Source organism: Crocodylus porosus, unplaced genomic scaffold (genome assembly GCF_001723895.1).
Source record: "Crocodylus porosus isolate Cpor-Errol unplaced genomic scaffold, CroPor_comp1, whole genome shotgun sequence".
Classification (NCBI taxonomy): Eukaryota; Metazoa; Chordata; order Crocodylia; family Crocodylidae; genus Crocodylus; species Crocodylus porosus.
In genome coordinates, this window is record NW_017728906.1 from 120,021,324 (window position 1) to 120,034,962 (window position 13,639).

The window sequence follows — 13,639 nt, forward strand, 5'->3', positions numbered from 1 at the left end:
AGCTGACTTCCTGCCCTTTGGGCAGGGGGCTGGACTCGATGATCTCCCGAGGTCCCTTCCAGCCCTAATGTCTATGAAATCTAGTTTTGGAGGCTAATTTTACAGAAAAAAGTTGTGTGCTATGTACTAGAAAATATGGTAATATAGCAAATGAACTGATAGGAAAAGTAGTTGTGTATCTACACTACTCTAAAACTACAATAGTATCCTTTTGCATAGCAAATCTATATTATTTGTATAGTCAAGCCACATCTTGCTGTGGTACAAAGTGATGTTTTCTACTGAACTTAGTATAGTTCCATGAGTGATGAGGAATGGAAAAGTACTGAAAGAAGTGTATATGTGTCAAGGCAGGATGGGGGATGTGGGTGAAGGCCAAGCAAGAACAACACGGTGGCCTTCAGGATAAGCTTATCAGGAAAGAGCTTAATAAACGCGCCTGGTTCAGCAAGACACCAGGATGAGTCGCTGTCGGACTGCCAAGAGTACGTTACGGGGCAGGCAGATCTGTATGTGACTTATCAGTATATAAAGAAGTCTGTGATTTGCTCTCATTGAGAATTAGCTGCCCCTTGCTTTTTCTCTCATGGCCATGCAGAATTTCATAGATTTCATTTCATAGACATTAGGGCTGGAAGGGACCTCAGGAGATCATCGAGTCCAGAATAAATCACTTCTGATAGCCAAACAGTAATCCTGTCTGAATTTTCACATCATGAGCTGAGGATCTAGCTTTCAGTGTTCAATGCTTATTTTTCTTCTTATAGCATGAAATTTAAATCTAGACCTTAGTGTTGAATTAACATGGAAAAATGAAAAGCAGTAAAATTATGTTTTTGAAAAGAGGGTCATTTAAAACATGATTGGTCCCTTGATTGTATCTCCACATGTCTATACTGACTTAGAATGCTCAAATACTACCATTACACATGCACATTTTGTTTGTAATTACATACACATTTTTAAACACCTTTTAAGGTATACAAATAAACATTTTTTGTTTTTTAAAATCATATGTGACAGGAACAATAATGTAACTAGGGGACCAGGGCACCAACCTTTAGTATCTGATTCAGAGGGATTTCAGGAAGAGCAGCTGGTGCCACTGCTGGTCTGCCACAGCAGTCACTGTCATATTCACCAACCTGTCCACTGCTCTTGCTCAGGGTACAGAACCTGCTTGTACCTCTGTGCAGAAGTATTTTAAAAATCTTTTGGAACAGCACATTTTGAGGCACCATTATGCAAGTGATCACTTTTACTGTGAGTAAACAGTGTGTATATTGTTTGATGCACCTCTAAAGTTTGTAAAAATTTGTGAGTAAAATATTAACTTGTCAGCAGAAACACAACTTGCAAGTATTTTACCATGCTAAGTTGACCTCCCCAGTATTGTCTAGAAAGTGCTAAGTTACAATGTTTCACATAGCTAATGCTGAGTATATAGCAGTGCCTCCATTAAAATCTTTTTGTCCTTTATACTAAGGATTTTAAAGTGTTATGTAGAAACTTACTTAAGGTCTTAGCATAGAGGGTTTTTCATATTGAGCATTTACAATATTTGTAGGATGCCTTCTTAGGCTGTTATATTGTGCATGTGTATTAAAAGGAAAGATCATCTTGTTCATACAATCACTGTTAATTGACTGTGATTTTCAGTGAACTGCTGTGAGTAACTTTGATAAGTTTGTCTCGCTATTCTTAAGAATACTCAAAAAAAGAGAATTTTAGGTGCGTCTGGCATTTGCCCCAATTGTTTGCCAGTTATCTTCTCAAATCAGGAAAAGATATGATAACATGTTCAGTCATTTATATGCATTGACTGCCAGGTGATTCTTCAGAGCACAGCAGCTCTGAGAAGACTGCACGAGAAGATGGTGGGAGACTGGTCATTTGCCAGTAATGTCCCCAAAGTATATTTAAAAAAGAATGCAATTGATTTTAAAAGGGAAGATGAGATGAGGTGAGTTGAAAATTGTTTCATAGAAATTTGACACTGAAATGAGCAGGAACAAAGGGCTGGATCTAAAAAACAGCTGGGTTTGGACATCAAATGTGAGACTTTGAAGGATTCTAGGCATCTAAATCTAAAACTATAATCTTGAAAACCCCTGCTCAGTTGCTGCCTAACTCTGGACTCATCTAAATTCCATGGATGCTTTTTTGACTTAAGAAAACTGCCTCCTGCCCAGGCTAGCTGGTTCAGCAAGTGAACCTCAAAACACCTAGTCCTTCTGCTGCACCCTGAAAAAATAAAACCTGACTGATACAGACTATCTATACATACATAACACTATAAATAATTAATAATATCTGTAGTAGAAGTCAGGGCGGAGTAGGACTCCCCTCTCTTTTACTTCCATTAGGCACATAAGGTAAATATATAACTAATGATGTTATTCTACCATTGGTAGAAAAAGAATCTAGAAGCTGTTAAACACCAGACAGGATACTTAAATGGCTACCTGAGTGCCCACTTAGGCCCATAAAGATAAAATGGAAGTTAACCTTTAAAGTACTGTTACAAGCTCACAATAAGTTCTGTCTCAGATGATTATTAGCTCTAATCTCTAGTCCAGTGATACTCTAAAGGTGGTTGCATTACATTTTTTTTTTCTGTGGAGTTGGGGTACGTGGTAGGCCTGCATGAATAGGCAACTATTCAATTTGGATTCAGCCAATGCAGATTTGGCCAATTCAATTTGGAGATTCAAATCGTTTTTCTGATTCGATTTGGCCGAATCGATTTGGAAAAGATTCCACGATTTGGCCATAGGGTATAATGGGGAATCAATGAAATATCTATACCTTTGATATTTTTGGCTGATTTGGATGAAACTTGCAAGAAGGGTAGCCTCTGCTGAGGGCATTAAGCAGGCCAAGCTTCAAGGTGATAGGTGTGGGGATTTCTGGGAAACTGCATCTCAAAGTCCTTAAAGCAAAACTCATATCACATGTGTGATAAAAACTGCAGAGATGGTAGCTGTTGCTAAGTCCACAAAGCCTGCCAAGTTTCAAGGAGATAGGTGCAGGGGTTTCTGGGAAACTGCACCTTAAGCTGCTGATAAGCAAAATTTGTGTCACATGTATGTGTTAAGGCAAAGGGGTAGTGAAAACTGTAAGCCTGCTAGGGCCTGCTGCATCCACAAAGCCTGCCAGCTGCCTAGGAGAGAGGTGCATGGGGAGTCTGGGTTCTGTGGCCCTGCATCTCTGGCCACAGGCAGGCAAAACTTGTGACATGGGTGCTTGTGGGACTGTGTGTGTGTGTGTGTGTGTTCAGGTATGCCCTTCCTGGCACTGGGGCTTCTGTACAACATGGCAGTGTGCTCCTGTGAGGCGTCCTGCTCTCCTACAGCTTTGGCCTGGTCCACCACTGTAAATGATGGCAAGTCAAAATAATTTAGCTGGCTCAACACGGAAACTCATTGACTGAATATACACAGTAGAATTCTGACACACTGCAACCTGCCGGACATCTGACCCCCAGGTACCTGTGCACTTTTACCTACTCTGCTACATCCCATTTCCCCCCCACCCCCCACCCCACCGCAGCCTGTCCCTCACTCCATGACATCTCCATTTCCATTTTCACTGACTGGCTTTCTTGCCTGCATTGCATGCCAACCCAGCTTCTGGCTTCTGTACTGTTCCTTCCATCCAGGACCAGGAGACACACCAACTGCACTTCCTCAGCCTGACAAAGGGGTTTTCAACCCAAAAGCTTCCCAAGTTATTTTTTTCTATTTCTTTTTTTCATAATAAACATATAAACATAAAAACACAAAATAAGCCACCACACACAACACCTTTACTTCTTGCTGTTAATTCCTTTATAAAAAGAAAGACTTTGTGACAGTTCCTTCTGGCTACCTTTGATGCTGCTGGTGCTATTGGGGTTGAGCCAACTAAGTTATTTTGACCTGCTGTTGTTTACAGTGATGGACTAAATGGAGGCTGTAGGGGAGGAAGAGACCTCGTGGGGGCACACTGCCATGTTGTGCAGAGGCCCCAGTGCCAGAAAGGGTGCACCTGAGCATACACACAGTCCCACAAGCACCCATGTCATGAGTTTTGCCTGCCTGCAGCCAGAGGTGCAGAGCCCTAGAACCCAGATAGACACAGTTTCCCAAAAACCCCAGCACCTATCACTTTTAAACATGGCAGGATTAATGCCCTCAGCAGAGGTGACCATCCCTGAAAGTTTCATCTGAATCGGCCAAAAAACAATAAAGTTACAGATATTTCATCGATTCCCCATTATATCCTACAGCTGAATCTCCAAATCACCAGATCTTTTCTGAATCAATTTGGAACCTCCAGATCAATTCAGAAAGCCTAATGCTTCTAGTAATTCCATTCAGATTCATAGATTTGGCCTCAGAATTGTCCGGATCATCTCCAAATCCAAATCGCGATGTGAAGTTTTCATAACCCTAGTACATGGAGAGGGAATGCTGTGCTTTAGTGAGGTAATCCCTAGCATGGTCATGAGGTTGTGTTATGACTGAAGTTATACTTCTTTCCATACCCAAAACTATCTTATTTTTGATGGAATGAGCAGCTGTGGGAATCCATAAACTAGGTGTTCTTCTGCCTAAGATCCTTGAGGGGTCTGTTTTGCATAACAGACTGAATAAATCAGGAGCCTAATAAAATACAGTTTTCTGCCACATTATTATAAAACAGAGTAAATAATGGATAATAGAGTACACAGAGGTGGTGCAATCTTTCTATTGAATATGTTGGAGGAAATACTGGTATCTGCTCTTCTCATTAAAGCCTTGTGGTTAAAATATGTGTCCTAGAATTGACTGGTAAAGGTTCCATCTTCTCTGCAAGTCACAGAATTATTTTCACAAAAGATTAGTGCATAATTAGTTTCCCATGCATTCTGGGTGATATTGCACACCTCAAGCATTTTTTTTTTAAAAGTGAGGGGTGAGAGAGGTTGGAAATTATTTATGGCAAAGCTTAAATTAGAAAGGATTGCTCATGTGAGAATTTATACATATGGATTAAATGAAGTTTCTGGAGGATGTGTTTCCAAAGTCACATAGTCTAGTAAGTTAAACATAGGATTAAGATGCAGAAATTTCCAAAATATGTATCACTTTAAAATATTTAGCAGGTATTATTGCATGAGTAATTCAGTAATCCCATGGGATCCCAGCATTTGTGAATCCCATGGAAATCAGGGTTAGAAATACAATTAAAATCTCTAGGAAAGCTACTTCTGGTCCAAACTGCTAGGACCACAACTTCTTGTTCAGTGGTTTCAGCTATAAAATAACTATAATAAAATTTACCTCCCTACGCTATCTATATCTGTATTTGCATATGGGACTGATAAATTTCATGTATTGGTATAGGAAAAGTCAACAAACGACAATGTTTGAAAGTTTTACAAGATTTTTTCATAGCAGTCTTTTGAGAAACTATCATAGCAAGAAGGTTTGCTCTCTGCTTTAATCTATATACGTGAAGTCAGTTCTTCATGTTGAAATCCCACAATGCATGCTGTGTGACTAGTGTACATAGTGTAAGATAAACAAGTAGCATTTACAGAATGCTTAGGGCATTGCTTTCTTCTCTAATATGAACCAACTTGAAAGATCCTGGATTTGCTACTGTTTTGCAGAAATATGATACTTTATATTTTCCCCATTAGGTACTGTTCTTTATTTAATTCACACATCATATAGTGGCAACAGCTAAACACTCTTTAACGTTTCAAGTCTATTACTGAAATACTAGGACAAGTGTAGCCAGATCTTTTGAATTACTTTTAATTTGCAGTGGCTCCCAGTGTAGTCCTTCTGGAATTGAGAGATTGTCAAAGCACAACAAAGTTATTGTCATATAATTTTGCACCCCTCTTCATTATCCCTGTATTAATTGGACACTCCCCATCTCCAGGCTCTGCCCATATCCTGCACACCTAAATCGAATGATCCTTTCCAAAGCCGGAAGTTTACTACTGAGGCTATTCCAGATTCATCCCAAGATTTTGCTCTCAGACCCACCAGAAATTGCAGTCTCAAAAGCAGTCACTGGAAACCAGTCCAGAGAACCCTCATAAGTAAACTTCTGGCTGGATGGGTCATCAGCAGGGATCCTGGTTTTCTCTGATTTAAAAAAATCCCCAATTTTCAGTTTAAAAAAAGGAAACCCAAATGTACATTTTTCTATGATTAAAATGAAACAAGGCAAGCCATACAAGGAAAGGCTGAGGGAGTTGGGCCTCTTCAGCCTGAAAAAGAGAAGTCTGAGAGGGGACTTGGTAGCAGCTTAATGCTTCATCAAGGGCTTGGTGATCAACTGTTCACCAGACCTCCCTTGGGGAAAACCAGGAGTAGTGAATGGCCACAAACTCCTGGAAGAGTATTTCAAGCTTAACACTAGGAGAAACTTCACAGTTAGGGTGTCCAGAATAAACTCCCTCCAGAGGTGGTGCAATCACCTGCCCTGGAAATCTACAAGAGGAAACTGCTTGGTCACCTCGCTGGGGTCACCTGACCCTAGTTGTCTTTGCTGCCTAGTGCAGTGTGGCTGGACCCAATGATCTTACAAGGTCCCTTCCAGGCCCTTACAATAAATGAATCTATGAAATACCATTACTATATAGATATGTATATAGTGGTGTTTCATTTTAATCATGAAAACGTGGATTTGGGGTTACTTTTTATTAAATGAAAATTGGGGATTTTTTAAATCAGAGAAATCAGGGTCTCTCAGGTCTTCTAGTAATACTTAGCTGTCATAGCATAAACAAAATTGATAAATAGCACAGAGTGTGTTTATGCTTAACATCTACCACAGTTGCCTCAAGTGGCCTCAGTGGCCTCTTGTTGATACTACATTATAAATAGAAGATGATGATCTGATCCAAAAATAATCTGCCTTCTATTACTGTCTCAGCGACTCCTTTTTTCCTAGTTTTCAGAATCTTTGAAAATTACTTTGTTCATTTCTCAGATAAGCAAGGCTGAATGTATTTTTACCTTGACCTTTCATCCTATTTGTTTTGGTTCCAACTAAGTGAGCAATTCATCACATCTCCATAAAAGCAGTGTCTATTCTGCTCAAGACAATTTCCGTTAGATCTCTGAAGAGGTCCAAATTATTCCTGTTTGAACTGTAAATGCTTATTATTGGTATTTGTGCACTAAATAGATTTCTATTACAATTAATCTGGCATGCAGGTGACTCTACTGATGAATTGAAAGAGTAGTCCCTTTGGTGAAATAATGGCAAATATCTCTCTGCTTCTATAGTTAAGAACTGAGTGAAATTAAATTAATTAAGATAATTAAACTCCATACAGGTTATAGTAAGAGCAACCCCCAATTACATACATGTACATTGTTCTTAATTATTTTTCCTATAACCATTAAAAATACAAAAAGGAAAGTTCAGGTTACAACATTTAGCTTTCGAAAATTAGGAGAGACCATAATTTAAGATCCCTGAACAACCGTTATTTGTATATGTTATGATACAATCATTACATAAATGATCACATGCTATTTTTTCCATAGTTCAGTCAAGTTAAAAGTAAATGAAAGTAGTCAATGTGGATGCGTGCTTCTTGGAACTGCCAGTTCTAGAGTAAACCTGAAAAGGGTCAATTCTCGATTTACTCACATGTAACACAGAGCTAATTGATAAAATGATAGTAGCTGAGCTAGTGACTAAATGTAATTACTGTATAATTGGGTAATAAATCAGAGGAATCTCATGCTTTATAATCAAGTAATTCAGATTACTGTCATGTATTTCCAATTTCAAGATTATCCAAATGAGATCATAACATCCCAGACGTTCTGCTGCATTGGTGGAAACTTGGGTAGTTTTGGAAACAACAGCCATTAAGGTCACTCAAAAAAAGTCAAAGAGGGAAAAATAATAATCAGCAGTTTGTGAATTTATTACAGAGTTTGCTATACATCATTGGAAAGCTTTTATGCCAAGCTTTCTTGTGCTATACGTCATTAGCTTCTATGCTTTGGGGTCTATAAAAATTGTAGGTTAACTTGTCTCTTGTACAGGACCCTTAACAACCAGGAAAAAATATTTTCAACAGCCCATGTGACTCATTACCCAATCCAGGTGTATCTAAATAGTCACTGTCACTATGTAGGGCAACATGTGCATGCATCCTGAGTGTGGCTGCAATGTCTCACTTTAACAAATATTCATTGCAAGTTAGAATTCATTAATTCATTAATGTGTCAGCTTTATAACTCCAACAGTAAAAGACCAAAGTAAACAAAAGTGGGGAAGTGGCCATCAGGGAGACGAACAAAAAATTGTCGTATAGGAAATACTTTTTCTCTCTGGTACTCCAAATAGCTCATTTTTTAAATTAATCATTTGGCTTTTAATGGAAGTAAATTCTGAAAATTCCAAGTAACACGATTCATATTAAAGGACACTTAACCATCTTGGGGTACCATCACTTCAAAAATCACTTATTTTTATGCCTTAACAGTGTTTTTGTGAATACATTCAGGCTGTTGAGAGATTGGCTTAACCATGTCTTAGATCAGTTAACCTGATCTTAATTCAAGTTAGCATACCTCCTCAGGTGAACTAACTTAGATCAGGCCTCCCATTTTAAAGGTAATTTAATCCTCTGAATGTCTGTATGATTGTGCATTTAGAATGATCTAACACTGGTTATGCCTGTAAAAACATAAATGTAATGCCTGTAAGTACCCCTATCAGCTAGAAAGGAGGACAATTAAAGTTATCTAAATGAAAGGCAGCAGTTAAATCCTTTAACAGGTACTAGAAGCCTTTCTCTGGTATAATAGACTGCTGAACTTGAAAAGGAAGGCTGAGAAACTCTGATTTTGTATTAAATTGTGTAAGCAAATAGATAATATCTCAGAGGGGAGAGTAATATAAAGCCTTCAGTTGTACTGACTTTTCTTTACCAAGACAGGCATGAAACAAGCTTTATTGGATTAGGCCTCTTCAGTGCTAGCCTCTTAACTCCATTTGGTCTTACTAGACACTTAATTTAGAGGAAAGGATCAGGGTAGTACTGGCTTCTCCAACCGTTGCTTATTTTGTGTATGTATTATGAAAGCGAGAGGGGATTTAGAGTAAAGGTCGACCATAATAATTCCTAGATAGAGTCCTAGAAAAATGGACTATGGCCTCCTGCTCAACAGAAAAAGGTCTGCTATTTAACACATTTTGGGTGTATGCTCCCTTCCCACCTCCAGTGCTGTTATAATCTGAGTTAATGCCCTTCTAGTTTGTGTCTGTCTGGGTGACATAAGGGTACCATTCTCTCCATCACCTCTTCCATTTTATCTCTTCCTTAGCTCTGTTATGAAATTCCCCCAGAACCATTTGAGCAGCTTCCTTTATTTGCTCTGATTGCTTTTCAAATGTGGGATAATTGGACCTATTAGTGTCACAAATAAATCCATTTTATGTGTTGATGGCCCAACTCTCTCTTTTCAAATGTACTTAGCCTCTCTTCAGTAACCTGAGTGGTTGGTAATTCTAAAAATCAAGCCATTCGCTTTCCCAATTTTAAAGGGCAGTAACCTTTTCAGAAAGTTTGTTAACTGACTATAAAATCTCAACTGAACACCAAATCTGTACTAAATAATGACAAATGTCACCTATAATGAGTTCTATACTCTAAGTGGTAGCTCTGTCAATAGTGATACAAAATACTACTTTTATGTGGAGTGGAACTTTCTGCATAATTTTAGGGAGTCGAGATAGAAAAGATGAAAAGATCTAGAAATAAACAGAAAAATGGAGGTTCGGGGCCTTTTTTTAATCCAAAAAATGGGGATTTTTTTTTTTAAGTCAGAGAAAGCCAGGATCCCCGATAATCAGACAAACAGCCCACTCTTTTAACATGATTGATCCAAGATACCTGGGGCCAGATTCTATTTCACCAGATAGGTGAATAAGTGAATTTAGACTGCCTGTGTACAACCTTATTCCACCCTGCTCAAGCCTCTGACAACTGTTAAGACAAAAGGTGAGTGGGTCCACCTCCTTATCTTCACTACTTCTCTGAGACTACCTTATGGAGTAAATGATGGTATGTTACAAAAGTAGGTGGCTTTATGGATTTTCAAGGACTTGAACAAGGTGGAATAGAATCACCTTTAGGTGCCTAGTGCATTGGATGGAGTCTGGCTTCTGGTGAGAAGCAAATAGGGAGCACAGTCACAGTATTTGGAACTAATTCACAAATAATCTGAGGTGGGATAGGAAGAAAGAATTAGACTAAGAACTACAATTCAGAATTTATAAATACATTTGTGATCAAATCAGGGAGGACTACATGGCTTTGAGTAGGAAGCTATCTTACTACAGATATCCCAGAACACTTATTTAAGCGTCAGGTATCAAAGAAAAAACATTGTCCTTCTTTGGCTTTTAATTAATAGTCAACTTTAGTATGTTAAAATTGTTGTTTGTATTGCCATAACACCTCTAGTTCTTCATGGAGTAACTGAGCCCCATTTTATTTAGGCACTGTACTTGTTAAATGAGAAGACAATCTGGGTCTGGCATTTACACGTGTGTGCTCTTAATGTGCATTAACTAAGGCTAATTGCACCTAAATTTGGTACCTGCAAATGCCAAATCATTAGCTTCTGTCTTTTGGGCACATGCCCTGGGACCGTGACCTCCACCCACTCTCCCCCACCAAGGCCACTGACTCTGGGCTTTAAGACGCAAAAAATTGTAAATAGCTTACCCCTTGTATGTAGTTTTTCACTTGTAAGCAGGTTTTTCATTGGTGGGTGAGGAGGGTGGTGGAGGGGCTCTGTTGGTTGAGGGGGAGGGGGAAAGGGTTCTGTTTGTTGAGAGGAGAGGGCAGAGGGATAGGGGTAGGTATTGTGAGGGTAATAAAGTTTATTTGTTTCATCCACGTGCATGTCCTGAGAGTGGTGCTGGAGGTAGGAAGGGAGAATGGGGTATATAGACATCAGGGCAGGCAGGCTGGAATGGGGAGTGCAGGAGGAGAGGGTCAGACAGGGCTTCCCACAGCCAGCACCTTGGACCCCACTGGCAGGTGTATAGCTGTCATGGGGCCTGGGTTGGGGGGTCTGCTGGGGCCAGAAGGACCAAAGCCATGGCCATCAGGAACATGGGACATTGGGCATCACTGGCAGGGGCCATGGCACAGACAGTGCAGGGGCAGGGGCTGGAACAGCCTTTGTGCATGGAGACAGGGTAGGCAAGGAAGGAGCTGCTGCATGCTGCCCCTGCACTGGGCATGCAACTCCTGGGCAGGGTTAGGTTGGCTCCCCCTGGTGGCCATAGGGACTTAGGACTAACTTTAGTGCCAAGTCCAGGAGTTTGGGACTAGCTTTAGTCCCAAGTCTTCGCACACTTAGACACCTGCCAAAAATCGCTTAGTGCTCATTAGCTTAATGCACATTAAAATTTACTCCTGCTTAAATGTTCATGTAGCTATGCTCTCTCTGCATGAAAGCTCAGAAACCGTTAATCATGCACTGATAGATAATAGACTAACCATGCCAGGTCCTGTCAAACTTGTACTCTAGAGGCAGATGCATAGCAAAACCCAGAAGGTGGGGAAGAGTCCTTCTGAAGAAAACCCCAAAGGTCACAAAAATACGTCTCTCCATCCCATGTATATGCTGCTGATTCAGTCCAGGGGAAAAGAAAAGAGGAGAGGGAGGAAATATTCCATAAATAGAAAAAGGTCTAAACAGAAGTATCAACCTGCACTTCTGGCTCTTAAAGACAGTTTGCATTAAAGTGAGAGCCTCTGAAAATAATAAAGACTGCCTGGGGAGGGAAATGTCAGAAGGTGTGTCACAGGAGAGCACTGATCACTGGTACTTGGAAAGTCAACTCATATCTCACAATGGCACAAGGGGATAAGGTTAAAAAAACAAAAGTCAAAATGCAAGGCATACTGTGCAAAGTGAGCTGCTTTCAATACAGCCATAATTCTGAGTGCTGAACTGCAGGGTATATGTGTTGCTCTTTTATGAGATGCACACAAATATTAGATTCTGTTAATGTTACTTCCTATGGGTATACTGATAATTTGCCTCTCTCTACTGGCTGTGCTTTCCTCCATGTTCCCCGTCTATCTCTGTCTTTCCCTACTCCCTTGCCTTTTGTATTCTAATTTCTCTCTCCCTCTAATATTGTGCTTTCTGCCCGTCCTTTCATGGCATCTGATGAAATGCACTTAGGTTCACAAAAGCGTGTGCTTTCTATATATGTATCTTATTTAGTTAATCTATAAAGGTACATATCTACCCTAGTTTCCAGTGTTACTTGTGCCAGAGAAAACCCTGATTGCATAGATCTGAACTGAAGGTAGGGGTGGGGGAAGGGAATACATACACACACACACACGCACGCACACACGCACACACGCACACACAGAGAGAGGTATCTCACTCTTAATACAACCAACATCTTTTCAACAAGATTTTTCTTCACACATATGAAATAGCCAGGATCAATTACTTGAAGTGTGTATGTATGCACTTCATCTTGCACTAAAATACTGACAAAAGAGTTACTGAGCTAGATCTTTAACTGGTATAATTAATCTGTTGACTTCACTTAATCTACTACTATTTGCACAAGCTGAGCATTTGGCCCACTGCATGTACATTCACAGTTCTTTCTTTTCTGGGACTTTAATTTTGGATCCTTTTACCATAGCTGTGTTGAACAGTGTTTGTCAGATATATAATATTCATAAGTATTTGGGAACATAAGCTTAATGCTCAGTTTCTATGAATTCTTTAGCAAATAAAACACTTGATATAGTGTGTACAAAAAAAACCTGATCTAAAACCTGTTGATGTAAAATATTTACATTCAATGGGCTCCTGAGGAATGAGACCAAAACCCCGCCAAAACAAAGCCCAGTTGAGATCTTGGCAAATAAAGTCTTATTTTTTTCTGTATAAAACCAATTTTAATATTAGGAGTTTCTAGCTAAAAACACAGTATATTTTTCTTTCTTCTCCCTTAAATAAACTGAAATGATAAAATAACTTTTTTTTCTTTACTGTAGAAGGACAGTAAATGAATAATATAAATTATTTGAGAAATAAGTATAATGGGACTCATCGAAATGTAGCAATCTGGAGCTGAATATCTGGTATAGGAATTAAGAGGTGGTTAGGGGGTGTTATTTAGAACTGATTATACTCTTTCTTTATGTAAAATGCAATCCTAAACAAAGAATAATTAAAATCTGATTTATTAAACAGAATATTATCCCAGGCTTAGCCATATGGCACAAGTACAGATGCAGCATTAGAACTCAGTGTACTCATTGGGCCTATAGAACTAAATCCTGCAAGCTCTCAAGCTCCTAGTAAGGGCTGTTTGTACCAAAGCAGTTAAGAAAATGAGTAAGTGTGTTAGAATTGCACAGCTTGCATCTTGCTCTTGATAAGAAAAGAACACTGCCCAAGGTTTCTCCCTCATCCTCCTTACTCTTTCTCATGCTGATTACAAAAACTGGAATTTAACTGCATAGCCTTGGGGAATGAACTGTTGATGAACTCTTGTGGTATTGAGCATGCTTAATTAGCTGTTGCATATTTACGTCTCCGCCCCCCTACTCAAATAACTAATTATACTATACATG